Source organism: Mus caroli, unplaced genomic scaffold, assembly GCF_978045245.1.
Source record: "Mus caroli unplaced genomic scaffold, Mus_caroli_1 scaffold_12, whole genome shotgun sequence".
NCBI lineage: Eukaryota > Metazoa > Chordata > Mammalia > Rodentia > Muridae > Mus > Mus caroli.
The window spans coordinates 93,515,643-93,541,741 of NW_028227267.1; the positions used below are offsets into that span (position 1 = coordinate 93,515,643).

The 26,099-nt window shown below is 36.6% G+C and overlaps 1 long non-coding RNA gene and 1 pseudogene across 1 annotated transcript; both read left to right on the forward strand.

The window, feature by feature from the left end:
* Positions 1–798: 798 nt before the first annotated feature.
* On the forward strand, positions 799–24,242 carry LOC110309791 (uncharacterized). The gene is made up of 4 exons (XR_002379742.3): positions 799–941; positions 1,029–1,098; positions 1,998–2,113; positions 23,806–24,242. It is a non-coding gene; the product is annotated as an uncharacterized LOC110309791 (long non-coding RNA).
* On the forward strand, positions 3,231–11,425 carry LOC110308998 (pre-mRNA-processing factor 6 pseudogene; annotated as a pseudogene).
* Positions 24,243–26,099: the final 1,857 nt, after the last annotated feature.

Below are 26,099 nucleotides of genomic sequence, written 5' to 3' on the forward strand. Positions count from 1 at the left end.
CCTCATCCGGCCGGATCAGCGCCGGGGTAGCGGGAGAGCAGGGTTGCCTGACACCCGCCAGCTACCCACAACCCCCGCCACAGGATTTTGGGACTGCTGGTGAGTGGAACACAGCTTCTGCTCCAATCTTTAAACAGTGACAACGATAACAACTAACCCCAGAGATTACCAGATGGCGAAAGGTAAACGTAATAATCTTACTAACAGAAACCAAGACCACTCACCATCATCAGAACCCAGCACCCCCACTTCGCCCAGTCCAGGGCACCCCAACACACCGGAAAAGCTAGACACGGATCTAAAAGCATATCTCCTGATGATGATAGAGGACTTCAAGAAGGACTTTAATAACACACTTAAAGAAATGCAGGAGAACACTGATAAACAGGCAGAAGACAATAAAGAGGAAGCACAAAAATCCCTTAAAGAATTGCAGGAGAACACTGCTAAAGAGTTACAAATCCTTAAAGAAAAACAGGATAACATAATCAAACAGGTAGAAGTCCTTACAGAAAAACAGGAAAACACATCCAAACAGATGATGGAAATGAACAAAACCATACTAGACCTAAAAAGGGAAGTAGACACAATAAAGAAAACCCAAAATGAGGCAACACTGGAGATAGAAACCCTAGGAAAGAAATCTGGAACCATAGATACCAGCATCAGCAACAGAATACAAGAGATGGAAGAGAGAATCTCAGGTGCAGAAGATTCCATAGAGAACATCGGCACAACAATCAAGGAAAATGTAAAATGCAAAAAGATCCTAACTCAAAACATCCAAGAAATACAGGACACAATGAGAAGACCAAACTCAATAAAAATCTAAAGCTCTCTACAGGACTTGCCCTAGATCTCGGTACTTACTTAAGTGAGATTTGAACTTCACTGGTTCTGTGCCTTTATAGCACAAGAAACAGAATGTGACATCTTATCCAGTAAGCAGTTTCTCATTATCCCCTCATATTTGCCTCATTATAACATTCATTTACTAAAATTTCATTTGTATCTCCTATTTTTACTAGCTTGTATTTTCCCGAAAGCATCTTTCTTTAGCACTAAGGATTAGTGGTACTCCACCTTCCAGGAATACCAGTAAGTTAAAATTTTACTGCCCTCACCATTCTCTGAACTGTTCTTTTCTGTTTATTTATGAACATAATTTTAGTGCATACAAGGCTAGACCAATAAGTGCAGGTTATATTTAAACACACACACACACACACACACACACACACACACACACACACACGATGTGTGTGCGTATTTATGTAACAAAGATTAATGGGAATAAAGCCATTAATTTGAAAGGGAGTAAGTTGGGAATATCTGGTCAGATTTGGAAGAGGAAAATACAAAGAGTGAATAATAATACCAAAAAATAAAATAAATAATTTCCAAAGTTCAGAAACTTTGGTTTTCCTGATGTCAGAAGTCTTCTAATTCCTGAAACAGTCCTGTACTGAGGGTAGTCAGTCAGGTATGGTGAGAGCATGAGAGAGCAGAGCTCTTATGCAGTAACCACTTGTAGGTAATAGACAATTAGAGAAACGTCTGATGCAGGCTTATATTAAAGGCCAGGCCTGATGAGCTTGGTGAGGTGATCTCAGAGAATGGAATCAGGAGTCATCCTCCAAGTGTTCCCAGGTCTGCTCAATGACTGGGGCAAAACACCAGTACTCCTTTGGGCTCAACTTTTTCCTTTCTTAAGTGGGGTTGCTAATACACTTGTATCCTCTCTTTACACAATCTTGGCAGATCACTAGGTGGAAATTTGATTGGTTAATCAAAGCATCTGCCAACTGTGGATGTACAGTTCGATGATGCAGGCACTTGTGTTCAGTGTGTGTGTGTGTGTGTGTGTGTATGTGTGTGTTTGTGTCTGTAGGTGTGTATCTGTGTGTGTATTTTTATGCATGCTCATTCATTTCATTATGTTTGGAGGTCAGAGTTAGAATTTATTGTTCCCTTAATTGTTTTTTTTTTAATTTTAGATTTTATGGCAGAATCTTAAAAGGATCCAGGAGCTCACTGATATGAAAAGACTGACTGTCCTCCACAAGTTCCTGGTGTCCAGATTTTGCCCATGTCACCAGCACTTAACAGTAAGGTGTGAACTAATGCTTTTGCTCTCTCTTCAGTTCTGAGGATCTAACTTAGTTCCTTCACTTGTGCAGCAAGGGCTTTATCCTCTGAGGCATCTTCTCAGCCTCCTTATCTTCATTTTAATAAATTCTACACAAAAGGCGACTGTTGTTTAGGAGTTCGTAGAGCTAATAAGTACACAAAGGGCAACATCAACCACGTTTAAAGTCAAGATCAGTTTTCACTCTCTGTCCATAGATGGCAGCAATGTACCAAGTCTTACACAACTTTCTCCCAGCCTATGAAAAGTTTTATGTATAGTAAATCCCATGTTTTCTAAGTAAAGAAAAATTATTTAAAAGAAACTATAGCGGCAACAGAATATGATCAAAAATACTTTTAGCAAACCTTCTGTCCATCTCAGGTTTTTATTCAGTGAACTAAAGAGTTCTTCAGTTCGCCCAGCACAAGCGTCTTTGTCATTTTAACTGCAGGCCACAATAGATACCATAATAATAAAACTCTTTAAAAGATAATAGCAATTCAAAACAATACCAAGAAAATGCCCCATCTTTTAGTCATGGTTATTAAAAATGGATTAATACATGCAGGGCGTTTTCTTTTATTTGTTTAAAAAATTAAAAAGACTGGAAAGCACTTGCACACAGAAACCTTTTCTACAGAAAGAATAGAGCAAAGTAAAGAAAGGAGATCTCCAGATTTAGACACTGAAGACAAAGCGAATCAAGAGCCACTGGCCCATGGGAGACGGGAAGAGCTGCAAGAGGAGATTGAACTGAGGGGATATAATAAATCTAAACAATGCCTCAGACTCACTATCAGAGCACAAAACATTTTGGGCAGTATTGAATTTTCTGTCTATGAAATTCCTTATCACAGGTTGAATCATATTAGTTCGTATTTTTCCCTTTCTAATTTAAAAGTTCATTATGAATGCTGTGGCAAAATCACACTCATGTTGAGAAGGCACTCATGTGACAGAAATATATTTTAATTTTACAACATGAGAAAGAAATGACAAGAAGACTATCTTATGTTATACAACCTGTAAAATAGGGAAATATTATTATGTGTTTTGCTGGCAGTGCTGTAGCATTAAATGAAAATATTTCGAGCGATGCATGCATGCATTTGTACGGTTATTTGAAAGTGAAACTGAAGAAAGAAGTAAGGACATAAAAGGGAGATGAAAGCAGAAGACACAGGGGCAATGTGACAGAGAGACAGAGAGAGAGAGAGAGACAGAGACAGAGACAGAGACAGAGACAGAGACAGAGACAGAGAGAGAGACAAGACAGAGAGAGACAGAAACACAGAGAGAGAAACACACAGAAAGAAACATACACACACAGAGGCAGAGACAGAGAGAGGGGCAGAGACAGACAGACACACACACAGAAACAGAATGAGACAGAGAGACAGAGAAGGACAGAGACAGAGAGCAAACACAGATGCAGTTCATGAAAAGGAAATTATTGTAATTGTTCACAAAGTTCAAAGTAAATTTCCAAGGCAGCCTACAGATGTGGGTTGACTCATATCAGGGCTGTGTCTTAAAATCCCTCAGTCCTGTAAACCCTCCAGGGCTGACTATCTAGTTATGTTATGTATCTTGTGTTTCTATTCAATAATAATAATAATAATAATAATAATAATAATAATAATAATAATACCTTACTATTTAGTGACTTTCCTTTGCTGTCTTTGAAGCCTAAGTTCTGTTCTGTTAGAAATAAATGAAAAACAAAAGTAAAAGGCATCCACTCCCATTTCCCACAGTTCCTAATTTGGACCTTATTGTCTGTCACATCACTCCACAAGCTATAATAACACTTTGTCTTTCTCAATGCATCTATGTTCACCTACCTGCAGTACAAATTGAGAGATTGTCCTCAGCCAGCCTTTGCTTCTCCTTTCATCCTAGGATGAAACTTAGATGGTACAAAAATGATTTTAAAAACTCAGTACACATCTCTATTATACATGTTTATAATTTTTGTTTCTTTTTATTGGCTATTTTATTTATTAACATTTCAAATGTCCCTCCTCTTGGTCTCTCCTTCACCAACTTCATCCCATCCCCCTTCTCCTTTGCCTGTAAGAGGGTGCTTCCTCCACCCACCCACTTCTGCCTCACCTCTCTAGCATCCCCCTACACATTGATATTCACTCATAAAGAACAAAATTGATGTTGTCTTGTTTTAACATTGTTCTGCATAATCAAATAAAACTAACTGGTTTGAGGAACTGTACAGAAAATCTCAAAAGTTGTAATATTTAATATAGATTTTCTATTGCACCTGGGCCATCCATGTATGCTTTTTAAGTTTGTATTTTTCTTGTAAATCTGGGCATTAACATGGCCCAAATATTTAAATTACCTCTGGTAAGGAAACCTTTGGGGAAGTACCAAGCTTTTTTAGAAAACACTGCTGAAAAGCAAAACGTTCCTTTTAGTAATATAACAAGTATTCACTTGAATTAAATGATAAAGTAAGATGGAATATTATGTCATTTGTATTAAAAAAAGTTTTCCCAAAGCAACTTCTGGAAAAAAAAGTGATGATATTGAAATATTCTAGGTAGATATGTAGCTACATAAGAAATTAACTTTAAAGAGATATTTTGTTAAGAACATTTATTGCTATTTCTAGGTCACCACTTTTAAATTAGATGATAGCATTATTTTTTAAAATGACAATATGAGTGGAACTTCCAAGTAGCCCTTGACACTCTAGAAACAAATATAGATTGGGATTGAATAACTAATGAAATTATTTTGAGACAGCAATTAAACTTCATTGCATAATCCTCTATATGTTTGCTGCTGGTAAAAAGCTCATTTTCATCACAAAATATACTTCACAATATACATCACAAAATATGCTATAGAGAATAAGTCTTATAGAGCTTGCTTTTAAGGCAACACTGTCTAAATAATTTAACCTCAAATTTTTAATATGAATTAAATGAGAAAGCAATATACCTCATTTAATGGATAGTAAGGTGTGTGGAAATTAGGTCATATAGTATATATAATCAAATGTCCTTGGACTAGACATTGTGTATGTTTCAGACTGTAAATAGAAGATTACACAAATGTTTAAATTCTTTTTTTCCGTTAAGAGAAATGATGAAGTCATCATATAGCTAAATGGCTGGGAGCGGGGTAGAGGTTTAGCTAGCATACACAGAGTTCACTTCTGCCCATCTCAGAGAGCTGTTACAAAGTTAGCAAAACAGAAAGAGTGAATTACACAGAGTTCCTTTCAAAAGCCACAGCAGTTGAAATTAAAGTGCCAAAAAATCAGCTGTATGATATGTGGTGCACTTTCTCAAGAGCCAAAAGTAGAAGACGATATTCCCCATAAAAAGTCATCATTGTGGGATGAGATATTAAAATTGCTAATTAGAAGCATATAAAACTATGTTTCATATGGAACTGCCTTAGAGAGTTTAGATATAGCCTGTGGATCTTTTGAAAATATCAAATACTTTCCAAGAGAAGCCGGAATTATTTTGATCCTGATATTAAGGTCCAGTTTTACATTCTTATTCCTTGCTACATGCATTAACACTATAATATCAGGTGAAAGTATGCTTACAAAAAATTGTATGATAAAATCATAAAATGTAATCTGTTGAATTATAATAATATAAATATATTCATTTTTTCTACACAAAGTAATTGTGTATAAATTATTTCATTAACCACAAACCAAGTAATAGGTGTATCAAATTTAGTAGTAAATAGTAGATTACTAAAAGTAGAATCTCTAAATTGAGCACTGTTCTACCTGTACTCTGGTGGAAATTTTACAGATGGTTTCATTGTAATTCTCGTGTCTAGAATCCTTCTTATAATTACAAGCCAATTAAATCTAGTACTGAGTTCATCATCAAAGTCCATCAACAGGTCAGGAGTTTTCTCTTATCATGACCTCATAGGACAGGTTGAGCTTATTCATCTTGCTGATGACAACAAGTTAGTGTCTTAAGCCTGGTGTTAGCATTTAGTCAGAACTGTAAAATTAGTCATTTACTTACTTTCTTAGCATTCATCTTAATTTCTTATTATAAAATATAACATTTTAGCTGTTTTTTTCTGCAAATAGATATTTACTAAAATGTATACCTCATCACCTGGGGGTTGTTCCTGATGATAAATGTGAATTCTAATTCCATTCAATGAGCTGATTCTAGTGATCAAGGAAACACCAAAGCAGTGTGAAGGCTGTCACTTTATAGGACATAAATGGTCATTCAAAAACAAGGAGCTCTAATATAGAAAGTGAAATAGAATGGGACTCACATACAATTTTCTTAAACTTGTGGTAAATTCTCACATTGTAATTTGTGTATTTTGGTTAAGATGAATTGTAAAGATTAAATACAAATTAGACTGCTCTGATACAATATCACAGATTATGAGACAATGTGTTTTTCCAGGCCATAAGGTCAATGGCTTTCTCCAGACAGAAATTTTGATTTGATAATAGGAAGCATTAGGGAAAAGACAAGATTAGACATTTACTGTGCATATGAAGGATCATTCCTATAATAACACTTAATCACTTGGGCATTTTTAAAAAGAAATTTAAATTTTTTTCCAAAATATAAAAATACTAATACTTGGGGCTTAAATAACATGAAATATAAGTATAAATTCAGAACTAAATAACATGAAATATAAGTATAAATTCAGTAATATATTTCTATAGATTTTAAAAACTCAGCTATTTGACTCACAATGCACTTTGCTTTATAGAATGTCATTTATTTATTTATTTATTTATTTATTTATTTATTTATTTATTTATTTTTAAGGCATGACCCAAGTTTTTGGAAGCATAATGACAAAGACAAAACTGGAAGAGATTTAATTAAGCTAAATTAGTAGTAAATCATTAGATTAGATGGCTAAATTAGTAATAAATCATTTCTCACACAAACATAAGAAACTGAATTTAGGTTCTAACAATTCACATAAAAACTGGCCTGTAGAGAGAGGCACATCAATGGAGCTTGCTTGTCAAGCAGTCTTTAAAATTGATGATCTTCATGTTCAGTGAGAAACATTGCCTCAAAAATAATATGGGAAGCAATAGAGGAAAAGATCAGAAGTTGTCCTATATCACACTCTCACAGACCCCCCCCCAACACACACAGGACACATGGACACACACGGAGAGACACACAGACATACAGACACACACACACACACACACACATACACAAACACTACACCAAACCTCCAATGTCCACGCACAAAGTTAGTTGAAGATTAAGTTGCCTTTATTTGCAAATAATGAACCAGGTTGCTGCTACTCTATAAAAATAGGGTGCAATTCCCACTGGCTTGTTGTGTAGAAACAGAGCTAAAACAGGAGAATATAAAAAGTAATTAGTGACTACTGAAGTAGACAGACTTTCACACTAAAACTCTTTCAGTTTCTTATGTCATAGAGAATAGAAAAGATACTGGCTGTTGAGACACATATGATACAATAACAAGAATTAGTTTGACAGTAATTGGAGCGATCACTTGCCGGAGGTATATAAAGATGTGTACAATCCAGGTAGTATGAAAGTGTTTAAGTTTAACAAGTTAGAGGGATGTCTCAGCTTTCAAGAACATAAACTGTTCCTGTGGAGGGCCAGAGTTTGGATCTTCATTTCCAGGGCTTCTATACCGTCTTCTGGACTTTGTGGCTATGGCATACATGAGAACAAACACAGACAGTGGTACATAGATATTTAAATACTTGAATATATGAAAATCAAAATCTTTAAAATAAGATCACTCTCAGTTTGAGTCAGCTTTAACTCAGTTCTTATAACTTTCATATTATTTTTCTGTCATTTTCTAACTCCTGATATGTGCCAGAGAACAAGGCCTTGTTCCTGAATGTAAATATGGTTAGTTGTGTACTACCATTGTAGATTCATGGTAACAGCAATTTTTTTTCTTTTTGCATCTAGATTGTAAACTTTGGCTTGCCTCAAAGCCTCAAATACTAGGCTGTATTCAGTCCTAAGGTTGTCTTCTGTTCTTGCTCAGTTGTGAACAGAAAAAGGAAGGGATATATAAGTCAGGCATTTGTGCTTCTCACAGGGAGGTTAAATGTCAGTGAAAGCCTAACATTTTTCTATGGTTTCTATCTCCTTCTGCAACTCCTTCATGTTTTAAATTCTATCATGTGGATTCTGCTGGATGCGTCAAAAAATGTCAAAAATTTGATCATTGTATTCTAAGGCTCTCTCTTCAGCATATCCTTCAGGGACAAGAGTATAATTCCCATTGGACTTCAAGAAGCATCCAGGATAGATACCAAGTAAAGAAACCTACCTAAAACATTATTATGATGATTAGAATATTTTCAAAGACCATGGTATTGAGTAGAAAAGAAGGCCTGAGCCTGAGCAATACAGATGAAGAGCCACACAGCCAACCATCGGACTGAGCACAGGGACTCCAATGAAGGAGTTAGAGAAAGAACTGAGGGGACCTGGGCATGTTAGAGTGCCTGAAAGCAGATCTTCCTCTGGGTGATGTGGAACTGGCTACAGAGTTTCCTCCCAAGGTCTGCTCAGGGCACCAGGCCAGACCAGAAGGAACCTGTGCCACTGGTCAAGCAGAGTTCCTGAGTGCCTGGGTCCCTCTTCCGGTGTTGGGGCAGATGTTGTGTCTTCCTCACCTCTGATCCTGTGATCCTGAGGATGTTAGAGCACCTGGGTGTTGTGGGACTGTCTGTGAAGTTCACACCCAAGGTCTACTGCCCATTCCCTTCTAATCCTTTTGCCTTCACCTGGAGAGTGCTGGGATTATAGTCTTCCTATGCTCAGTTTATGCAGGACTTGGATCGTATCCTCTGCTGACACTCTACCCAACACCTTTAATTTTGGATCCAAGAATGCTATAAAAGCAATGTCATTTTTTTTTAAGAAACAGGGTTTTGTAAATCCCATTAGAAAACTTTATCAATAATGTCTTCTATAAGCTAGAAGAGGGAGAAGTAATTTTGATATAATTACATGTCTCCCTTCTCCTTCCTCCCTTTTAACCTTTTTATATATCCCTCCTTGATCTCTTTCAAGCTTCTGGTCTCCTTTTTCATTGTTATTGCAGGCATATATACATATACATATGCATATATATATACACACATCTATATATGTGTAACTATGTATAATAACTATTTATACTATATACATATATACAAATATACATATATAACTATATAATACATATAATATATATAAATATATATTTTATATTTATATTTAATATTATTTAATATTATTATTTAATATTTATATATATATAAATGTGTGTGTGTGAGTGTGTGTAACTGTAACCTGATCAGTCTGTATAATGTTACTTGTATATATTGGAAAACCAATTGGTATGCTCTTCCCTGGTGAGAAAAGTTCTCCGGCTTTCAGCATTTCCTAGTAAGAGTCAGAGATTTTGGAAGACACAGCTTCCCAGTTTGTTTAGCTACACCATTCATGTTTTGACTCTTAACATTGTTGCTGTTGTGTTTGTTTGTTTGTTTGTTTGTTTGTTTGTTTTTGAGACATGGTTTCTCTGTGTATCCTTGGCGCTCCTGAAACTTACTCTATAGACCAGGTTGGCCTCGAACTCTTTGCCTGCCCGAGCTGCTCCGAGGTGCCACTGTCTTTACCACGCGATGAACAGACATACAGACATTGGGCCTGCTCCTGTGGATGATCTCCATGCCCCACTAGGGAGGAGAATTGTGGGGAACCAGATGAAGAAAAGTCAGGCTGCTGCTGCTGCTGCTGCTGCTGCTGCTGCTGCTGCTGCTGCTGCTGCTGCTGCTGCTGATCTGAATGTTACCAACTACAAATAGATTAATGGCTATGCTGGGAGCCTCTTCTCAAGTGGGCCCTATGAAAAAGATTATGAGGAAGCAGACGCTATTTATGCAGCTCTGGATGAAAGGATGGATGAAAGAATAAAAGAGAGAAGAGAGCAAAGGGAGAAAGACGAGATTGAGAAATACCGAATGGAACGTCCCAAAATCCAGCAGCAATTTTCAGGCCTTAAGAAGAAGTTGGCAGAAGTCACAGAATTAGAGTGGCTGAGCATCCCAGAAGTTGGCCATGCCAGAAACAAACGTCAACAGAACTCATATTATGAGAACCTGACCCCTGCTCCTGATAAGTTTCTTTGCCAAACATTTACAGACTGGAGAGAACCATACCTCTGTGGATCCCGACAAACTCAATTTGGAGGTCTGAACACACCCTACCCAGGAAGCCTGAACACTCCATACTCAGGTGGAATGACACCAGGATTGATGACACCTGGTACAGGGGAGCTGGACTTGAGGAAGATTGGCCAGGCAAGGAGTACCCTGATGGACATGAAGCTTAGCCAGGTGTCTGACTCAGTGAGTGGGCAGACTGTTGTGGACCCCAAAGGCTAACTGACAGATGTAAATACTATGATACCAACCCATGGCAGGGACATAAATGGCATCAAGAAAGTACGACTACTTCTCAAATCTGTCCTAAAATCAAACCCTCATCACCCACCAGCTTGGATTGGGTCAGCTGGCCTGGAAGAAGTCACTGGAAAGTTACAAGTGGCTCAAAACCTTACTATGAAAGGGACAGAGGTGTTCCCCAAGAGTGAAGATGTCTGGCTAGAAGCAGCTAGGTTACAGTCTGGGGACACACTCTAGGCTGTGGTGGCACAAGCTGTCTGTCATCTCCCCCAGTCTGTTAGGATTTATAGCAGAGCAGCAGAACTAGAAACAGACATTCGAGCAAAAGAAGTGTGTTTTTGGGAAAGCACTTGAGCATTTTCAATTGTGGAAAGCAGCTGTTGAACTTGAAGAGCCTGAAGATGATAGAATCATGCTGAGTCGAGCGGTAGAGTGCTGTCCCACCAGTGTAGAGCTCTGGCTTGCTTTGGCAGTACTAGAACCTTATGAAAATGTTCTCATGGTCTTAAATAAACCACGTGGGAACATTCGTACAGATCAGCACAGCTTCCAAGCATGAGGAAAATCCCAAACACACCTGAATGGAAGACACTGACACTTGTTGGCCCCACAATGCCTTGGAGTGTGGGCGAGCCATATATGCCTATGCCCTGCAAGTCTTCCCCAGCAAGGAAAGTGTGTGGTTACGAGCTTCGTACTTTGAGAAGAACAATGGTACGAGGGAGTCTCTGGAAGCACTCTTGCAGAGGGCTGGGGTCCACTGCCTCAAGGCAGTGGTTCCATTGCATCACACAGATCAACTCAGATCTAGGGAACGCCTGGGCCTTCTACAAATTTAAACTGCAGCATGACACAGAGGAGCAACAGGAGGAAGCGAGGAAATGCTGAGAGAATTCCCCAGTCTTTCTCTGTCAGTGCTGGTGGCTGCCCGCATCAAAAAATACCTTCTGATAGCAGGGGTGGAGCACAAGGGAAAACACATGGACAATGAGCATAAAACCTACTCTGGCTGTCTTTTATTCATTAAAGAATTTTTTATAGAGAAAAAGAAAAAAAAAAAAAAAGGACTGAAAGAGTTGAAGGGGTTTGCAACCCCATAGAACAAACAACAATGTCAACCAACCAGATTCCCCAAAGTTCCCAGGGACTAAATCACCAACAGAAGGGACCCATTGCTCCAGCTGTATATGTAGCATAGGATTGCCTTATCTGGCATCAATGGAAGGGGAGTTCCCTTGTTCTGTGGAGGTTTGATGACCCAGTGTAGGGGACTGCTACGGTGCTAAGGCAGGAGTGGGTGGGTGGGTGGGGGAGCAACCTCAGAGAAGCAGGGGATGAGGGGTTTTGTGGAGGGGAAACTGGGAAGGGAGATAACACTTGAAATGTAAATAAATAAAATAATCAATAAAACAATAGATAAATGAAATCCTTCTTTGCAAAAGGACAGAAACTAGGCAAAAATCATCATGTCTCACTGGATCTTGTATTGTGTCTGTAGACTCTTGGAGTCTGGTTTCTTTCTAAAGGGAAATGGTAAGGAGTAGATCTGCCAGCTAGAGGGGATAGGGGAGAGAACTGGGAGAGAAGAAAGTAGAAACTGTGTTTGGGGTGTATTTTATGATTGAAGAATCTAAATTTCAAAAGAAAGGAGCGAAACTAAACTCAACTATATTAAGTGATAGGTAGCAATTTTTGAGGGACCGAGGAGACCTAGCAGCACAGTACTAGAATACACAGTGAGAAAAGATGTTTAATGTGATTTTGCCATCTGTTCTGCAATCTACTGAATATTCTTAACTTCAGAGAGGGTTAGAGTACTGGATATCCTTAACTTCAGAGAGGGTTAGAGTATTGGCGCTCTAGCATTGTTATTGCTGTATTTCAAAGGGACAGTCGTGAAATCATATATATGTGATATTATATATATATATACATATATATATATATATATGTGTGTGTGTGTGTGTGTATTATATATACATATATTTTTCCTTGGTTCACAAGCATGTACGTGGGGTATGACTTATACATCAACTGGTACCAAACTCACTGATATTTAATTTTTTTTATATAGGTAGATGATCTAAGTAAAGTATAGTGTTTCACACTTTTAATACCAGTACTCAGGAGGCAGAGGCAAACATATTTCTGCAAGTTTGAGGCCAACCTGATCTACAGATTTAATTCCAGGACAGCCAAAGCTACAAAGAGATACACTGTCTCAGGGGATAAAAAGAACTTGTCTAAAAACATGAAAATTTTAAGTTTATCTCAAGATGAAACATCAATGCTTTTATAAAGCTCATAAGGAATATTAAGATCAGTGGACCTAGAATGACTCTTTAGAGCCAGTTTTGAAATAAATTAAAGTTCAATGGGTCAAATAACTGAATATTAAATTTTTAAGTTAATACATATTACATATAAGAGAATATCTTGTTTGACACTCATAGAACCATATGAAGAAAACTCAACTGAACTATTTAATTATTTTTCCTTAGTTGGGTATAACATGTAAAGTAAATGACTTCATAAGGCAATGATATTGGGATTTCTGTTTACCAACTCAATGTATATACCTGATAATGAATTATCTTGCAGTAGCTTTGCTTATCATCTATAAAATGTTATATTCTTCTGTGATGTTTTGTATATTCTTGGGCCAAGGAGTGGCACCATTTTGGAGGTGTGGTCTTGTTGGAATAGGTGTGACCTGGTTGGAGTAGGTGTGTCACTGTGGGTGTGGGCTTAAGATCCTCACCCTAGTTGCCTGGAAGTTAGTCTTCCACTAGCAGCCTTTGGATGAAGATGTAGAACTCTCAGTTCTGACTGCGCCATGCCTGCCTGGATACTGTCATGCTCCTACCTTGATAATAATGGACTGAACCTCTGAACCTGTAAGCCAGCCCCAATTAAATGTTGTTTTTATAAGACTTGCCTTGGTCATGGTGCCTGTTCACAGCAGTAAAACCCTAACTAAGACATGTTCCAATAAAATAAGGATTCTCATTTTTTTTTCTCATACAATAGCCAACTTTATTCAGAGCACCAGACAATTTATACTCTTAGGATTAAGAAGGGTAATATGAGGAAGGTGTTCAGTCACAAGGAAAAACCTCATGTGGCAAAACATGTTTTTCCATAGAAACTTATGTATAAAAAGAGCTAAAGTAAACTTCATCCTATCTGCTGCCCCTGGGATGTGCACAAAACACATTCCAAGAACAAATCTGCGCACTGAAGAATCTGAGGTCACAAGGATCTTGTTAGTTTTCTTGGAGTCACATTGTATATAACCTACACATGGAAATCATATGTGAGATGATAATAGATGAACTTGATAATTGGTTTCAACTCTAATTATAAAGATTAACTGTTCAGCTGCTTTCAAAATTGTCCTTTCTCAAAATGTACCTTTTTTTTTTTTAAACTTCTATCCAGTAAACATCCTCATATAAATTGTCTATCCTCCAGGAAACTTATTTCTTCATACATTTTAGACGAAGACTACCATTGTTTTACTGTAGTGTTGAAGTTCATCAACAGTGACACATGTGACTTTAGCTGCAGGATTTCTTAGGGTGCGGATATCTCAGCTCTCGATGTTCTTCACAGTGCAAGCAAACTCAGGGTCTTTGGACACTGATGGTCAATTATCAGTGTCCATTGCATAGGATTTAGAATTACAAATGAGTAATTTCTCTGACTTAACATTTTTATTAAAATAAGTAATCTTAACTTTGCACAATACATTATTAAAAGAAAAGTAAACTTCCTTAAAGTTTGATTTCAATTTTATTTTCTATTCTTTAACAAGCTAGTTAAAATAATTTATGTTAAATACTTGATTATAGTTATATAAACGTTATATATTTTAATAGACATTAAAATGAATATGTAAACCAGCATCACAACAGGAAATGATGTGGGCTGTGTTGTACACTTCTTCCAACATATGTAATATAAATTTCATTCTTCCTGTTGTATTTCAGATTAATGTTTATCAGAATCTATTGAGGACCTTGGAGATTAAAAATTAATGCATTAAATTATAATTATAGGCATATTGACTCTTTCATGTTAATATGTTCATGCTTTTGCCATTTCTGTTTCTTTTTTTAAACATGTAGCTATAAATATATAATAGAAGCATTGCACAGTGCTTAAAAAGAAATACACTGATAATGATTATGTACAAATCAAAGTAAAAAATGAGCCTGCAATACATAGCAGCCTATAAGCAAAATTATGTTTATTCTGCCATAAAAAGTTGTACAAACCCAGTTCTTATCTCATTTACATTAAAACATCACTTTTGAGAATGGTGGCACAAACCTTTAATCAGAGGCAAGTTCAAGGTCAGCCTGGTTTGTATACCAAGTTCCAAATCATCCAGTCTTTAGTTAATAATTTATTTGATGTGTGCTATGAGGTATGGTATATGAAATTCTGGTTTCTTAGGATGTTTTTTTTAATAACTGAGAATTTGGAATAATGTCCAAAAATGGGACAATGGAATCTCTTCAGTTATCCATCTAATGGCATACACAATCTAATATTATATCAGTTAACTGTCTATAACTCATAAGTCCAAGAGCCTCATGTAAGGCTCTCTCAGCAGACTGAATTTATTTCTAATCATTTAAAATTCCATCACCAAGCCTTTGGGAAAATCATAGCATAATACTATGCTTAGACTTTAAAATTCACACTCATATTCTGGACATATTTTAAATAAAAATATTTCATATATTTTAGATATAATTTAACTTAGCTATTGAAAATTGAGATGACTAAGTCCTTCAATATTTAGAAAACATCCTTAAATATGCAATAGTATAGTAGCGATAACGGTTTATTGCGACCATTTAATTAAGAATAACAGCTTTTTCAAACTCTAGAATACAAACCAAACATAAATGCATGGGATTTGATAACTAGAGAATTGTCTTTGAAAGGAAGGATGACATGATAGCTAATGCATGCACATGGAAACTAATTAGATTTTTTAGCTAATGAATCCCCATTTAAATAAATGTGATTCAATAAATAATGGATCCCCATGGAAATGAATAGAATTGGATGACTAACACACCCCACTGAAATGGATGTGACTCGATAGTTATCACATCCTCATAAATGTGTTAGATTGAATCCCATTCATTTTAATTGCAATAAATTAAAATAGCTTTTGTTCGTGGCCTTTTGGCTAAGATCAAATGCTTTGTCCTCTATTTGAGGACTATATTCCAATGAAGCAATCAGCTTAGATGGACTGATTGCAAAGGCTTCTAACTACCCTTTCTATGTACAGATTCTGCTTATGCCAATAGGAATGAGTCTACTAAACCCAATGTATTTCAATGGAGACATTTTTGTAATTTAGAGTCAATTAATCCAATGGAAATGTTACAGTTATTATCAAGAATAGGATCTAAATGTTATATTGAAATGCCACTAACTTAAAGGCTCAAATAAATGTCTTCATACCCAACATCAGTATTTAATGTGTGTCCTCTGCATGCCACAAAATCAAACCTATGATTTAGGGGAAAGGGAAATAGCAACATATACATTTTATTCATAAGTATATAACTGCCATGAAATTCTCAAAGCAACCTATGACAAAAAAAAAAAAGAACTTTTCAAAAGGAGGTATGTGATTTCACAAATAATAATAATTTTCTCTCATGGTAAGTCATTCCTATAATTTCAGCATTTAAGAGGCTGAGGCAGGAGGATCAGTTAAAGGTCTCCTGTTTTTTGTAGTGAGACTGAGACTCTGAATTAAAACTGGTGATGGTGAGGGTAAATTAACTCCAAAGAAAAATTTTTGTATAAAATATTTATATTTTCTGATTTTGTTATTTTATCTCCATATGTCCCATCTATCTCTGAATTTTATGTGGGTATATATTGCCATTATTTGAATATTCCAAATTCTCACAGTATGAGGCATAGATCATCTCTGACAGAAAGCTGCATTAAGATGTAGCTTTCATGTATTTCAATTGTATTGGAATAATGGATGCAATTAGGTGAGTAACCACAGGCACACCCAGCCAACTCCACAAGGGAGCTGTCTGGACAAACTCACTGGGCATCCCAAAGCAAATCCCACTACAAGAGAATGAGACATGTAGGGATGGGGGTGCATTGAGAGGGTGGGAGGGAAAGTAGGAAAGGGAGGAAAGTCCGTCTTCAGAAGGCATTGTGAATGCATGTGTACGGAGATGTCAAAGAATAGTTTTACTTATCTTTTCCACTTTTCTGCTCTTCAAAAACACATTTCCAGCTTTATATGTAGCACAAGATTACCCTATCTGTATCAATGGGAGGAGAGGCCTTTGGTCCTGTGGAGGCTCGCAGCCTCAAAGTAGAAAATGCTAGGGTGCTGAGACAGGAGGAGGTGGGTGAGTGGGGGAGCACCGTCATAGAGGAAAAGGGGAGGGGGAATGGGTTAGGAGGGTTGTGGAGGGGAAACCAAGAAGGGTAATATTTGAAATGTAAATAAATAAAACCACCGGTAAAAAGACATGATTGACTTCTTATTTTAACTTTATAACATGTTATCATCTTTCCTGCACAACATTCATGGCCCTGCAATACCTCACTAGTACCAACCAACCAACCAACAAACAAACAAACAAATAAATGAATAAATAAATAAATAAATAGTAGATTACACATTTAGAGGAAGGACGTACATGATGGGGATTGAAATTTAGTCACAGGACTACAAAACAAACTCGTTAATATGGATGTAATGACAGTATTTTTTCTCTCTAGTAAAGTGGGATTATGGCATAAGCATACTTTTTTCAAAATTAATATAATGAAGGTTATTAAACCTATACTACAGATATTCAGCAGTCAAACTTATCCAGACCCTATGAAAATAAGATTATACTACTCATTTTGTAGGCACCTCACACTATAGTGATTATCAGCACGTAATGTTGGATTTTTGGTAGTAACAGGACAAGTGAGTAAAGAAAAAGTCAAAGGAAGCTTTAAATTCCTCTTTTTAAGACATATATACACAGCATTGTATGTAAGACATATACACAGCAATGTATGTAAACTCTTATGTCCATACCCAGCTTCAGCCTGGTCATTTACCATCTCTGTGAATTTAGCCATGAACAAAACTAATCTAGTCATAGCAATCATTGGGGAAAACCAAATCAAACCAATTCTTCCTTATAACGACCTGAGCCAGAGTCAATGAATTAATGATAGGAACAGAGCTGTAAAAGGCTCACGTGAGCATCTCTTAGGAATGTTTTGTAGGCAAAATAAAACACACAAAAAAATGTACCTAATTTAAAGATGCAGAATTCTTTAAAATAAGTTTAATTTGTAACTAAAAGCAAATTGCACGTATTGAATCTTCAAAACAGTACCAGTTAAGACAAATTTGGATTTGTCTATTAAAGTAAGATACCAGGAAATATAACATTAACTTTGTTCACACTACTTGTACATACTAACAAATGTGTTTGGATCCTAAAATATCCTGAATTAAATTTCTGCTCTATTTATCGATTGGTATCTTGCATAGAAAATGGACTGTATCAATAATAAAACCAAAGATATGTCAAGCTAGAAGGTATACTTTACTTGAAAGGTTGTTCAGCATTTGGACAGATGTTCCTCTATGATTTTGTATTTGTAATTTCATCTTGACAAAGTTCTAACCTATCAATAACTCTGGAAATTGAACCAAATTTCCATTTTTGTGTATAACGAGTTTGTTAATATTTGTTTGATATTGGTTAATATTGTTTAAATTTGTTTGATATTGAGCGGTGGCTGACACAAAACAAAGTTGCTACAGTTTGTCTTTTGTGCCTAGTGAGCGGTATGAAGAATATTTAGACCAATGATATGCATGTGGTGCTGTCATTGTGGAAGTGATGGACACTGGGAGTGTGGAAAGTTAAATGGGAACACATCAGTTGGTACTTTGGTTTTGATAACATCATTTAGCTTAAAGTGGAAAATTGTTATTTCACACTAGAGGGGATTTCTGATTTTAATTTGGCCTTCCCAAAAAGGTGAGAAGCTTCATTAAAGATATCCCTCTGTTCATTAATTAATTGATAAGCAGTTGTAATAAAGTGCTTTGAGGATTGGTTGTCATTAGGAATTTCTCTAGGGGCAACATTTCAGGAAGAACAAACTATCAACTAAGGAATATTCTCAGCTAGTGTTTAATATGCACGATGAGCAAAGCCAGAGGAAATTTATATATCTCTGAAGCTAAGGGAAATACATTTTAAAACTCAAGATAATTTTGATATTTAAAGCACCATTCCCCCTGAATTTTATAAATGTTTTAACAGTGCACTAGAGATATTGGCAACTGTTCTAACAGGAGTACATATATTAAATATACTTAATTTTCTTTATAATTTTAGTAATGTAAGTTATGTAAATATTTTATATAATAATTGATAACATTTTCTATCCTTTCCTAGGTTTTGTCCTTTTCAGTTATGGAGTGTCAGTTCCAGCTTCATGAGTAACCTCTTTGTATAGTAGAGTGTATTTCCATCCACTCCTGTCTTTTCACTTAACCCTTAACATTTTTAATTGCACAAGCTGTAGTACACTATTTTCTCAAAATCTATTCACAATCTCCAGGAAAGTTTGCCTTTCTCCAACACAATATGTTTTCAGAATGGTAGGTTGTAAGCTGAAGTCAAGTCTCTCTCTCTCTCTCTCTCTCTCTCTCTCTCTCTCTCTCTCTCTCTCTGTCTCTGTCTCTCTCTCTCTCAGACACACACACACACACATACACACACACACGGAAATACACTATTTCATATACACAGAAAGACAGACAAAGAGAAGAGAGAGACAGGCAGAAAGGAAGAAAGAAAGGGACAGAGGGTGGGGGAGGGAGGGAGAAAGAGGGGGGAGAGAATTGTATGTGTTGATTCTATAACAGAAAAGGAACAACATTATGAACCAACCAGTACCCCCAGAGCTCCTAAGTACTAAACCACCAACCAGAGACACCCATGGCTCCTGCTGCATATGTAGCAGAAGATGGCCTTGTTGGACATTAATGGGAGAGGCCCTTGGTCCTGAGAAGGCTTGATGCCCCGGTATAGGGGAATGCCAGGACAGGGAAGCAGGAGTGGGTGAGTTGGTAAGCAGTGGGAAAGGGGAAGGGATAAGGGTTTTTGGAAGGGAAACCAGGAAATGGGATAACATTTGAAATGTAAATAAAGAAAATATCTAATAAAGAAAAAAGAAAGAAAGAAAGAACTCTTACTTGGTTATAGAAGAAGGGTGGTTCAGGCACTGTATCCCCTGTCATTATAGGTCTTAGAAAGGGTCACCCCAATAGATTACTGGGATTTTCCATTATGCTAATTTTATACCTTATCCCCAATTTGCCAGCCACTTCCAATAGCATTTCTGTCCATCTTCTGTTCACTAGATCCTTTTACTGATCCCTACTGTCCACAGTCTACTCACTCTCTATTTCACAATATCTATTCTATTTTCCTTTCCCAAAGGGATCCATGCATCCCCTGCATCCCCTGTTTGAGCTCCCTGGATCTGTACTCTGTGATTATCCTTTACTTTGTAATATATATGCACTTATAAGTGAGTCTACAGCAAGTCTGTCTTTCTTGGTCTGGATTATGTCACTCAGGATATATGCCAAAGAGTGCTAGAGCTGTGGCATTTTGTAGCTTTGGCAAAATTGTCGACCCCAAATTCCATAGTGACTGCACAAGTTTGCAATCCCTCCAATAGTGACTGAGGGTATCCCTAAGGGTGCAAGTAGTGGTTCGTGTATCTTGACAGTTACCCCAGAACTTGATAACTGGACTTCAGAACCACTTCAAAAGGGAGCCATGCCTTATACAGGAAACGTGCATTGTACCCAAGCACCCCTGTAAAAATCTTGTGTGCCCATAACCCCAGCATGACAGAAGTTGAGATATTGGAGAGCATGGGTCTTTCCCTCCAGTCAGTCAAGCAACACTGCTGAGCTTCAGGCTCAAGGAGAGGTTCTGTTTCAACACACATTGCAGAGAAAAACTGGGAAGACATCTCAGGTTGATCTCTGGGCTCTATGTGCACATGCACATATATACATGAGCATATACAGATGAACATATACAGAAGAAATTTGTATCATTTATGTCATGTACTAATTTGTTACCATTGGATGAATAAACTTGCTGCTAGAAAACAATACATTCATATTATGTACAAGTAACAAAGTACATTTAATAAATATAATTTCCTAAACACATTGTGTGCACCTGGGTACTACACATGTGTGTGGAAACAATCCAGTGTTTCTTGATGTAACTATGTATTCTCTATTTTTAAGATTCTGTAACTATGCAGTTACTGATAGATTAAATTGGAAGTTTTGTTGTTGTTGACAACAACTAAATTCTTCCTCTGTGTGTTATCATTAAGCATTTCCTTACTGCAGAAAATACATATTTCACTAACTCTAGGGAAAGTTCTCACAAATCCAGGCTTGTATTTTATATTTGTAACAGTTTTCTTGTGAGAGCAGAAATACAGACATGTAGAAAGAGAACCATGAAGAAACACATTGAGAGGAAGGACACAAGATGGGAGTCCATTTAAACATACTCTACAACTTGAATGGAAGTTACTAATTCTGAGATTATAGCACTCCTCAAAGCTTTTAAACTTATGAAACATTTTAAAGGTTAAACAATGATATTAAATGGCTCTAGGAGTTCATAAATTAATCACTATAGATTTTCTTAAACAAAGGCACTTTAAAATGGAGCAGGATGATTTGGAATGGTATTGATTGATTCAGTTAAAAGTGCCAATATATATCCTCATTTCATTTTTCCTTTAGAAATATAATCAAGAAAGTGTTAGTCCTACTTATTGTAATTTTTGATCCTAAATTAGAGTATTTAAGTATATGTTAATTGATTTTTTCCACTGAGCCAGAGTCACTAAAAATAGGTGTGAAAGGAAATATGTCTATGCTAATGCATTTAAGATAGTTAGAAAAAATATGTCTTGTTGAAAAGAATGAAAACATCAGTGGGCAGAAAAGTAAAAATTAAAAATGATTTTGTTAATTACCCTTGAGCTATGAAGCATGAAACAAAAAATGCACTTTGATGTGTGAACTGAAAATATTCCAGTTAATGCTTTGGTTAGTCTAGCATCTTATCTTCTTGTGAACATTCTCAGTATGTTATTCTATTATGGGGTAAATCTCTGGCTTTTCAGACTTTTGAACAAACTGTATTGAGGAAAAGTGCAAGAGATAGATAGTGGTCCTAAGTATAGCACCTGGTATAATAAGCCAAATGTAGTTTTGCTGTTTCTGTTTTGTTTTTGTATTTGAGTCAGAAAGCATACACAATGTCCAAGCATAAAGAATCAAATCAAAAGAAAAGTGAAAGAACGAGCAGTAATTAAATCAAAATGGGCAAAATGAGCAGCAGTTTGCTCTTTATTATGTTCTTAATGACATGAATAAATGGGATTGTGGTTCTTGGCAGGCCACTATTAACTAAAACCCAATAGTGTTTGCAAAGGAATAATTTGGAGGTAGACAATTTTCCATCTCTAAGTCAATGTCTAGTGTTTATATGAAATTTAGGGAAATAAAGTTATTTCTATATTTAAGGAAATATACACAACAGTTCTGCTTGTCCAGGTATTGTTATCCTGGACAGATATATGTGGCAAACTTTCTCATTAGAAATCAAGAAGTTAGACTCCAGAGAACAAATAACCCTATTAAAAATGGAGTACAAAGAAGTCTCAACTGAAGAATAAAAAATAGCTGACAAGCACCTAAAGAAACGTCCAACATCCTTAGTCATCAGAAAAATGCAAATCAAAACAACCCTAAGATTCTACCCCACACCAGTCAGGATGACTAAGATAAAAAACTCAGGTGACAGCAGATGCTGACAAGGATGTGGAGAAAGAGGTACATGCCTCTATTGTTGGTGGGATTGCAAGCTGGTACAACCACTCTGGAAATCAGTCTGGTGATTCTTCAGAAAATTGGACATAGTACTACCTGAGAATCCAGCTATACCACTCGAGGGCATATATCCAAAGATGCTCCAACATATAACAAGGACACATACTCCATTATATTTATATTAGCCTTATTTATAATAGCCAGAAGCTGGAAAGAACCCAGATGTCCCTCAAGAGAGGAATGGATGCAGAAAATGTGGTACATTTATATGATGGTGTACTACTCATCTGTTAAAAACAATGAACTTATGAAATTCTTAAGCAAATGGATGGAACTAGAAAATATAGAAAATAGAAAACTGAAGTATTCCAATCACAAAAGAACACACATGGTATGCACTCACTGATAAGTGGTAGCCCAAAAGCTCAGAATACCCAATATACAATTCACAAACCACATGAAGCTCAAGAAGAATGAAGACCAAGTGTGGATGCTTCAGTGCTTCTTAGAAGGGAAACAAAATACTCAAAGGAGGAAATACAGAGACAAAGTGTGGAGCAGAGACTGAAGGAAAGGCCATCTAGAGACTGCCCCACCTGGGGATCCCTCCTATATACAGACACCAAACCCAGACATTATTGTGGATACCAAGAAGTGCTTGCTGACAGGAGCCTGATAAAGCTGTCTCCTGAGAGGCTCTGCTAGAGCCTGAAAAATACAGAGGAAGATGCTCACAGCCAACTATGGAACTGAACATGGGGTCCCCAATGGGGGAGTTAGAGAAAGGAATGAAGGAGTTGAAGGGGTTTGTAACCCCATAGGAAGAACAAAAATATCAGCCAACCAGAGCTCCCAGGCTCTAAACCACCAACCAAAGAGTACACATGGTGTGACCCATGGCTCCACCTGCATATGAGGCAGAGGTTGGTCTTGTTGGACATCAATGGGAGGATAGGCCCTTGTTCCTGGGAACGCTCGATGCCCCTGTGTAGGAGAATGCCAGGGCCAAGAGGTGGGGGTAGGTTAATGTGGGTGAACACACTCAGAGGCAGGGGAAGGGAGGATGGAATAGGGGGGTTCCATAGTGGGAACTGGGAAGGGATAACATTTGAAATGTAAATAGGTAAAATATCTTTTCTCACACATAGGACCAAACCAATTTTAGGAGTGAAATCATTGTTCTGTTTGTTGTTGTTGTTGTTGTTTGATTTTGTTTTTTTGTTTGTTTGTTTTTTGTATTCCCATTAGGTTCCCAGGGAGAAATCGCTTTGTTTGCATCCTGGATGCTTGAAATCTGGCTTAACATCAATTAAAATTTGAGTTTTATTTTATAGCAACGACATAAGTGTGTTTTGGCCTGCTGACTTCTGGACATAGTGTGATTGTTGCATACTTCAATTCATGATATCCATGATTAAATACAGAAGACCAGAAGACATGTACAAGAGCAAGGCAGTCCGAATTCCAGGAGAGTTGGGAATGCAACCCCTGAGACCTCCCACTGAGCAGAGCAGCCACTGTCATTTAATGGCTTCTGAGGGTGGATTGGCCCTTGCTCACATGCACAACACAGCACCAATTAGACTCAGGGATTGCTAATAGGAACAACCAGAAAGAAGACAGGAATTTGGAAATGCCATTGTGCGAAGGGCTTGCACAGTAGTCGAATGAGGTAGTGATAGATGAACACGTCCAAAATTTATTTTGTGTGATTTTAAGGAATAAACAAATTTATTTACAAGAAATGTTTCTATTTTTTTTTATGGAAACTCATAAGTACTGGTCTGCTTACAGATTACTGTAACTAATTTCTGTGCAATACAGCCAGGTTCAGTCACCCAGTCTTCTCTTCATGAGAAGTGTCTGTCTGTCCAGTTAGTGAAATATAAAGCAAATATCAATGTGTCTACACAGAGGCAGCGGCTGTCTGACAAACTTCTACCTGCATGTAAATAGACAGTAATATAAATACTATACATGAAATTCTCGAATAGATGCAGGGCCAGTTGTTACAGATAAAAACATGAAGGAACTATGAGCAAATTAATGGGTTTATCCAGAAGAGACATTAGGTTCTAAGAATATGACGTGGCTCCAGGTTTTTTCAGAGAAAACTCCGTTATAGTATATTGGACTGAAATAAAGTGCTACTTATTATAGTGTATAAAGTTTTTAGTTTGATACCATTTTTATATTATGCATTTATTTTTTGAAATTATAATATAATTATATAATTGCTTCATAGCCTTTCCTTTCTCTAACCCTTCCAAATGTCCACATTCACTCTCAAATTCATGGCCTCTTTTTTCCTTACTTGTTGTTACTTACAGACATATACTTATTTTTAATATGTATATTCCTAAACATGTAAATACCACCAGCTCAGTTACAAGTCTTTCATATTATAACTCTTGATTGTGAATTCATTTTTGAAAACAACTGAGCATCATTTCAATGAAAATGGGCTTACTTCCTTGGCTCCATTGTTTATAGAGTTTCATGTGTTCTGATGTCAGAAACAATTTCTTCTCCCCAGCAATTGAGAGAACAGTGGAGGGAATGGTATGGTTATGTGTATCATTCTCGGCCCTCTACTTTATGTCACTTGTTAAAAAAAGAAATGCAAATATGACACACCATGTGTCATGACATGCTACAAGGTCAGGTACCCAATTCTTTGAAAGATTATGCTATTATTCATCATGCAAAGTGTGTGTACCTACAGATCCCCTGTGCACTGTCCAATGTATTCACATGCACATTATTTAGGCACATAAATCTCTCATTTTCTGCATCTCCCTCTGCACCTCTTGCCTTCTTTTTCTTTTGCTATTTAGGTTAAAAATACTATGAAAATTAGGCATGACAATACATCATCTTTTATTACAATAGCATTTACCTTCATTTGAAAAACTATTGGCCACACACATTCTCAGATGTTATGTGCCTGCGTTTTGATGTATCACAATGTTTAGAATCCTCAATAGGACATACATAATTCAGAATTGTAAAACTAAATGCTTATTAATACTGGAAAAGACTTACTTAAAGAATTAAGGTAAAATAAAATTATTATGCCCTATTTCTACTTTGCTAATATTAAATCTCATTGTGATCTTGAGCAACCTTAACTTTGCTTTCTTGATAAATAAACCACACAAATGCATAAGTTTTCATCTCTTTAGTAGTATAGCAGTGCACAATGCCATTTTTCAGAACATACATCTATCAAACTAACGGAGTGAATTTACACCAATTGGTCGGCAGAATAAAATAAAGTCGTTTTAATAGGATATACCCAGTGGATCAATGTTTCCTACTTTGAAAGAGAACATATTAGTTTTCTCTGGGAATTTATATGAGGACAAGGGATCATTATTCCATGACAGTGTTTCATTGCATTGACATTTCCAAACAGAATGCTTTTCCTTTGTTTCTATGAGTAGGTAAACAAATAAAACATGTTATCACTGCAGTAAAAGAGCATGCATTCTTTTGAAAAAGATGTGTGTTTTAATTGAGTGTAATTTGTCAAACACTTA